Here is an 8,513-nt window from a genome sequence, read left to right on the forward strand (position 1 = left end):
ACTTGCAGGTATGACAGGTCCCCCAACCCTGCCACACTACTTTCTGTTGGACAGGCGTCAGGCAGGCTGTGTCCTCCCATGGGGAAGGGGCTTCCTGGAGGTGGTGCTGCGTGAGGAGGCGGAGCCAATTAACTATTCTCCCGGAAGAAAAGGCATGGCCTGGCGTGAAGTGCCCTGAGTGGGCCTGGACAGGTACTAGGCAGGGCCTACTGAGGTATAGTGGGAGGGGGCCTGATTGATGGGTGAGGTCCCAATCTGAATGCGTTTCAGAGAAAAAAGTGAGGGCGTGGCTTGAGCAAAAAGACTGTGTGGTTGTGATGGTCGTGGCCAGATCAGGATGAGCGTGGCTAAAAGGGAAATTGTTTACTCGTCAGAAAGGGCGTGGTTCAGTTATTAGAAGATGAGATAGGTCAAAGGTGGGCAGAATCTATTGTTGTATGCCAGGCAGGGCCCTAAACCAGGGAGTGGGTGTTTCTGAGCGAAGTAAGTGTGGATTTTGCAAATTGAATAATAATGTGGGCAATATTTGTGGAGGTCAGGTGTGAATATGGGTGCAGTTTAACCTGGAAGTGAGTATGTCAGACAGGAAGTAGGTATGTTTGACCTTTTAGGGATGGGAGGCCTTGGTTGGCTGGGACAAATAAGAGCCCTAGCGGGGAGAGAGTGACTATATTGTAACATAGGAAGTGAGGTCATGTGACAGGGGAAGTGGGTGTGTCCTCCCCATTTGCACAGTGTGTGTGGGTGGGGTCTTGTGGTCAAACCTAGTCCTGGCCCCAGGGTGACTTCAGTGAACCAGATGTGACCGTGACCGGAAGTGGCTCTATCTTTACCCCTCTGATCTCCCCCATCCTCCCACGCAGTGAGGCCCGCCCTCCATGGAACGTCACCCTGAGCTGGTCCGGGGACACTGTTGCTGTTTCCTGCCCGCCCACCCCTACCTTGGGCTGGAATATGAGGTGCAGCACAGAGATGACTCGACCCTATGAATGGCAGGCGGGCAGTGGGGCCTGGGCGTGGGGTCTGTGTCAGGGCAGGGTCTGTGCTGAGGCGTGGCCCTCAATGAACTACCATCTTGTTCTGCCTCCTGGACACTCCCATAGCAACCTTACTGTGACCTTTTACCCCCCCTATATCCCCCCACAGTGGGCCTCTGCACGTTCTGCAACCTGACAGTGGGTGGGCTGGACCAGGCTGCCTTCGACTTCCGGTGCAGGCGGGCCTTGGATTTCTTCTATGGCCCACGGTAGCGGCCCAGCAAGTGGACAATCGTGCCCAGCCTGCAGGAGTGGGGCCCTGAGGTGAGACTGGGTGATGTAGGGGTCCCAAGGACGTTGGATGACATCGGTTTCTACACTGATGGACGGCGGGTGGAAGGCTCGGGCATGGTCGTGGTGTTGGTTGACGCTCCCAGTCACGACCCAACAGGAAGCAAACAGGACCTGGCAATGGCGTCATCGCTCTGGGGACTCCAGGGGACAGATGGGGTGGCTGGGGCATGAAGGTGATGTCCATTATTACAAAAGATTTACAGCCAGTAGGCAGGGCTTATTGATGATGTCATGGAGGGTCAAACGAGGGCAGGGCCTGGCGATGATGTCTGAGCTTATAAATGCTGGCGCATGGTTGGGTGGGTTTTAACAATGATATCACTGTGTCAGATGGAGATGACTGAAGGCGGTGTATTTGAGGTTGGCATCTTTCTCACTGTGACTCTGCCCCCTCCCTACCAGGCTCCTGCACTGGCCCCCACCCTCCCGAGGACCCCAGGGATCCCTGCCCCACACCTCTCGCCCTGGCCTGTGCACGCTGCGGTGGCCCTGCTCACCCTGGTGCTGCTCCTGGCCCTGCTACGGATGCTGGTGAGGAGGTCAGGGGTCCAGGTCACAGGGATGGGACCCGGATCATGGGGAATCCCAGCCCGGGTCCGAGGGGTCTGTGTGTCTTTGACTCACCTGTGATCCTGACCCTTGATACTAGGGGTGAAGGAGGCCCTGCTGCCTGGGTGTCCCCGACCCGGCTCCTTCCCTGGCCTCTTCGAAAGCATCATCGGGAACTTCCAGGTACGGGTTTTGGGGATCAGGGGGTTGCAGGGTCCATGGATGCCTCCAGGGTTAGGGAGGCCTTGCCTCCACCAGCGGCCAGCCGGTTTTGGCCCCGCCCACTTCCTGTTTAGGTCCTGCCCTTTTCTCCACCAGTGTTAGGGCTTGGAGGCCCCAACCAGTTTCTTCACCTAAGGACCCTCCCAGACCCTGGCCACCCCTTCCATTCCACTTCTGTCCTGCCCCCATTTCCTATAAGCGGTCCTGCTTACCTCGTGTTTAGGTCCCATCCACTTCTGTGGAGTCAAATTTCCTCCACCTATTTCCTGTAGAAGCCCACGCCCATCATGTGCACTCCCTCTTAGCCCCACCCACTGTCCCGGACCCTTAGGCTTGGATCCAGATTCTCAGGCTGCTGTCCCTACGGTCCCAGAGCGGACAAAGATGATGATGTCATCGGCCTCAGACCAAGGGGTGGAAACTCAGGAGGATGATGATGTCGCCGCCCCAGGGTCCCCCATGCCTTGGGGGAGGGGCCTGATGTCAGTGGGGCGGGGCCTTGTTCTGATGGGGCGACAGCCTTCACCACCCTGGCACAACCTGTGTTGACCCTGCCTGGACCCTCGTTGCTGTCACTTATGCCCTTCATTTGCATAAATATGAATTTGTTAATCTGGACTTGTTCTTCATTTTGCATAATCTGTCTTGGCCGTGCATTGGCCAGTGGAGGAGGTCTGGGGCATTGCCCTACTTGATTGGTTGGGTCCCGAGTTCTACCACCTGGAATCAGGAACTTGTCACAACTTGACGGTAGCAAATGCATGACCTCCTCGGCATCAAAGTCCCCATCCGTAAAATCAGTCACAAAATGGAAGGCGTCCGGCGTTCACAGGCTTCTGCTTTGATTCATGAAACTATAACCCCTGTGTTTTTCAAAAACAAGCGTCACATCCTGTCCCCCCCAAACTCACAGGGGCGAACTGCACTGCCCTAAAAGCGCCATTGTGAAAGGAAAACTGCACCAAAATGAGACCCAGCCGGCACTCTCCAGACTCTGCACCTCCATGTCCGCTGTCAAGCCTCTTCCCATCTCCAGCTCTCTGCTTTGGTCACCATAGAAATTCTCTCTCTTGGGCATTTTATACCCCAAATAGGTTCTCCCAGCGTGTGCATGGCTTCTGGCTTCTCACAGTCTCGAGGTCTTCAAGAACCCCTCAATGTCATTTAACATTGCGACTTCCTGTTAGTGTCTCAGCTCCACATGATCCTCTCTGCTCCTCAAAGGGCTGAGCAGGGGCACTTTCCCTCTCCTCCCTCCCAGCACTCGAGGTTCTCGGTGGCTCACCCTCCTGCTGAACCCGTTCTTTCTGCTCACCCCCACTCCTGCACCAAAGGCCTTCCTTCTCTCATGCACTCACTTCATGGTGCAAAGTCAGCTATCCTGCCTGGCACCTTCGAACCTTCAGCTCTTACCACGGATTATTCTCACACATGTCCCATCCACCTGCCCGACAGGTTCTAACCTTGGCTATTTCTAGGACACAGCTTATCTCTCAGAAAACAGTTACCAGAAGATTTGACCTCAGTGATGCTGGTTTTCTTCTTCATCCTTCTAATTTTTTAACTACAGCTAAACAGCATCAGTTGCCTCAGTTGTCCCTTCTATATTTGCTCTAAAGCCAGATCCGCGTGGACAAAGCACACTGAGTTCTGCTGCTGTGATAAAGGCTGGAACATGGCCCATTCTATATTATCACCAGATTTCTGTTGTCTAAGCTTGGCTGTTGTTGGAATTTGCTCTGTAGATTACATTGAACTCAAAGATCTGCATGGCTCTGTTCCTGATGCTGGGATAAAGTTGTGTAACACTTTGACAAAACCTAAAGATTCACTTTACATAAAACTTGTTCTGTGGGATGATGTGAATCAGAAATCTGCTTGACTCTCATCTCCTTGGACTGAAGTCATGTACCACATCAGAATAAGTAATCATAATCCATCCTTGCAATTTGACATATAATTTTATCTCCTTATGTCCACATGAAAATAATAACAAGGGAATATATTGCCCTAACATGATACACTTTTTCCTGTACAACTGCAAATCCATTAGTTTCACTGGATAGAATCATGCCCTATCACCATTCCTTTTAATATCATTGAGTACCATATTTCTACTAGGATGGCCCTTAATGCATGTGCAAATCAAGTCTAAAAGTCAACATTCTCAAACAAAAACACAGTCAGGCCTATCCTTGTAGCAATATTTTAGTCTGGGGTTCCAGCTCTATCTTTGAATTTCCATTGCTAGAAGACAACGTGACCAAGGCAACTCCCATAATGACAAGTAGCTTACAGTTTCAAATGTTTTAGTCCATTAGCATCATTAGCAGGAAGCATGGCAGCATAATGCTGGAAGGAACTGAGAGTTCTGCATCTTCATGAGAAAAGCCAGGAAGAGACTGTCTTCCAGCCAAGTAGTATTCTGGGCTATTTTGTACTGACAGAGGGTCGAAAGACAACCACAATAGTAATTCACTTCCTTCAGAAAATGATATGAACTCCCACAAGTTACCTCCTAATGATGCCATTTCTTGACAAGCATATTCAAATCACCAGTTTATTTCTACTATGAATTATTTCATGCATTTAGATATGATTATGACTTGCAAAGCTTTTACCAAATTGATTATATTGATAAGGTTTCTCTCTTGTATGTGTTCTTTTATGTGTTTTCAAGAGACTACAGTTGCATGTAAATGATTTTTCAAACTTGAGTACATTTCACAAGATTTTTGTCTAGTTTGTATTCTTTTGACTTTGAGACCATAGTGATATATACCGGGCTTTTTCACATTTAGTACATTCAAGTTTTTCTCTAAAAGTGTGTGTTCCTTTAAATTTGGATAGTACAGTGACATGCAAAGGCTTTTACTACATTCACTACGATCATTGGGCTTCTCTCCACTATGTTGTGCTCATTAATGGGTTTGGAATGACCATGATGTAAAACCTTCATCATTGATTACTTTAGTAAAGCTTCTATTTAGCACATTTTCTTTTGTGTATTCAGAGATGACTGTGTCCTGGAAAGGCTTTACTTCATTCGATACATACATACTGTTTCTCTATAGCACGTGTTCTTTTATATATGTAGAGATCACTGTGGCATGCAAGGGCTTAATGAACTGATTACATTCATAGGTTACCCTCTTGAATGTGTTCTATTATGTAGTTGGAGATGACTGTGAATTGCCAAGGTTTTATCACACTGATTATGTTAATAATGATTCACTTCAGTGTGATTTCTTTTGTATTTCTAAAAAATTATGGTATGCAAAGCTTTACCACATTGATAATATTCATGTGGTTTTTCCTTTATATATTATCTTTGTATTGCTGTACATAATTTTGACTTTAAATGCTTACATTTCATAAGTTTCTCTACTCTATGTGTTCGTTTTTTCCCCATTTTTTCTTATTTTATTTTTTTAAATTTACATTTCATGTTATTCTCTTTTCTAGTTTACCAGACACCAAGCCCCCATCTTACCTATCCTTCTTCTATAGTGTTCTCCTCTCCATTCTTGCCCTTACTGTTCCCCAACATTTCCTTACACTGGGGTCTAATCTTAGCATCACTAAAGAGCTTCTCCTTCATTGGTTGCCCAACAAAGGCTATTATTCACTGCTTTATATGCAGTTGGGCGCCCTAGGTCAGTTCATGTATATAATCTTTCAGTAGTGGTTTAGTCCCTGGAAGCTCTGGTTGGTTAGCATTGTTGATTTCTTATAGTTTGTAAGCATCTTCAGCTCTTTCAGTCCTTTCTCTAATTCCTCCTTTGGGGTCCTGTTCTCAGTTCAGTGGTTTTACTGCTATTCACCTCTCTGTAATTCAATGTCGCTGGCTATGTCTCTCAGGCGACATTCATATCCAGTTTCTGTCAGCATGCACTTCTTGGCATCATCAATCTTATCTAAGTTTGGGTAACTCTCTATATATGCCATATACCCATGTGGGGCAAGAACTCTGAATGGCCATTCCTTCAATCGCTGCTCAAACTTGCCTCCATATCCCTCCTGTGGATATTTTTGTTCTCCTTTAAGACAGTGGGGGAAGCATCACGCACTTTGGTGATCCCCTGCCCTTCTTGAGCTTCATGTGGTCTCAGATTGTATCTTGGGTAATTTTGAGCTTTTGGGCTAGTATCCACTTATCAGTGAAGCATAGCATGTGTGTTTTTTCTGTGATTGGGTTACCTCACTCAGGAAGATATTTTTCTAGTTCAATCCATTTGCCTATGAATTTCATAAAGTCATTGTTTTGATAGCGGAATAGTATTCATTGTGTGATGTACCACATTTTCTGTATCCATTCACTCTGTTGAAAGGACGTCTGGGGTTCTTTCAGCTTCTGGCTATTATAAATAAGGCTGCTATGAACATAGTGGAACATGTATTTGTTGTTGTTGGAAGACATCTTTGGGGTATATAGGGGAGGTTTATAGCTGGGTCCTCAGGTAGTTATGTTCAATTTTCTGAGGAACCTCCGGACAATTCCACATGGTTATACCATTTTGCAATCCCACCAAGAATGGGAGGTGTTCCTCTCTCCCACATCCTCCTGGCATCTACTTTGTCCCTAGATTTTGATCTTTGCCATTCTGACTGGTGTGAGGTGGAATCTCAGGGGTTGTTTTTTGATTTGCATTCCCCAGTGACTAGGATGTTGAACATTTCTTTGGTGTTTCTCAGCCATTCGATATTCCTCAGCTGAGAATTTTCTCTTTTATGCCTATTTCTTAGGGTTATTTGACTCTCTGCATCTACCTTCTTGAGTTCTTTGTATATTTTCGATCTTAGTCATCTATCAAATGTAGGACTGGTAAAGATCTTTTCCCAATATGTTGGTTGCTATTTTGTCCTAATGAGAGTGTCTTTTGCAATTTTATGAGTTTCCATTTGTTGATTCTTGATCTTAGGTATAAACCATTGATGTTTGTTCAGGAAAATTCTCCAATGCCCCATGTGTTCAAGACTCTTCTATTAGTTTGAGTGTATCTGGTTTATGTGGAGTCCTTTATGCATTTGGACTTAAGCTTTGTGCAGGGCAATAGAATGGATCATTTGCATTGTTCTATATGCTGACCTCCAGTTGAATCAGCACCATTTATTGAAAACGTTGTCTTTTCCATTGGATAGTTTTAGCAACTCTGTCAAAGATCAAGTGACTATAAATTATTGTGGGTTCATTTCTGGGTCTTCAATTCTATACCACTGATCTATCTGCCTGTCTCTGTACAAATACCATATAGTTTTATCACTATTGCTCTGTAATACTACTTGAGGTCAGGATGGTGATTCCCATAAAAGTTCTTTTTATCATTGAGAGTAGTTTTCTCTATCCTGGGTTTTTGTTATTCCAAATGAATTTCCAAATTGCTCTTTCTGTGTCTATGAAGAGTTGGAGTTTTATGGGGATTGCATTGAATTTGTAGATTGCTTTGGCAAAATGGCCATTTTATTGTATTAATCCTGCCAATCCATGAGCATGGGAGATCTTTCCATCTTCTGAGATCATCTTTGATTTCTTTCTTCAGAACTTGAAGGTCTTATCATACAGATGTTTCACTTGCTTCGTTAGAGTCACACAAGGTGTTTTAGATTATTTGGGACTATTGTGAAAGGATGTCATTTCCTAATATCTTTCTTAGCCTGTTTGTCCTTTGAGTAGAGAAAGGCTACTGATTTGTTTGAGTTAATTTTATACTCAGTCACTTTGCTGAAGTTGTTTATCAGGCTTACAGTTCTCTGGTGGAACTCTTTTAGGGGTCACTTAAGTATGCTATCATATCATCTGAAATGTGATATTTTGACTTTTTCTTTCAATTTGTATCCTTTGACCTTCTTTGGTTGTCTGCTCTGGCTAGGACTTCAGTACTATGTTGAAAAAGGTAGGGTGAGTGGGCAGCCTTTTCTACTCTGATTTTAGTGGGATTGTTTCAAGTTTCTTTCCATTTAGTTTGATGTTAGCTACTGGTTTGCTGTATGGCTTTTACTGTGTTTAAGTATGGACCTTGAATTCCTGATCTTCCCAGGACTTTTATCATGAAAGGGTTGTTGAATTTTTTACAAATGCTTTCTCAGCATCTAAAGAATTGATCATGTAATTTTTTTTCCTTTGAGTTTTGTTTACATAGTGGATTACATTGATGGATTTCTGTATATTAAACCATCCCTGCATCCTAAAACCCTACTTGATCATGATGGATGATTGTTTTGATGTATTCTTGGATTGGTTTTTGCAAAATTTTATGGAGTATTTTTGTGTCAGTATTCATAAGGGAAATTGGTCTGAAGTTCTCTTTCTTTGTTGGGTCTTTGTGATTTAGGTATAAGAGTAATTGTGGCTCCATAGAATTGTGTAGTGTTTAGTCTGTTTCTATTTTGTGGAATAGTTTGGACAGTATT

At 44.8% G+C, this 8,513-nt stretch overlaps 1 pseudogene; it reads left to right on the forward strand.

Moving 5' to 3' along the window:
• The first annotated feature begins 1,643 nt into the window (after window positions 1-1,643).
• On the forward strand, window positions 1,644-2,651 carry LOC116912693 (annotated as a pseudogene).
• The last annotated feature ends 5,862 nt before the right edge of the window (window positions 2,652-8,513 follow it).

This window comes from Rattus rattus, chromosome 11 (assembly GCF_011064425.1).
Source record: "Rattus rattus isolate New Zealand chromosome 11, Rrattus_CSIRO_v1, whole genome shotgun sequence".
Lineage (NCBI taxonomy): Eukaryota > Metazoa > Chordata > Mammalia > Rodentia > Muridae > Rattus > Rattus rattus.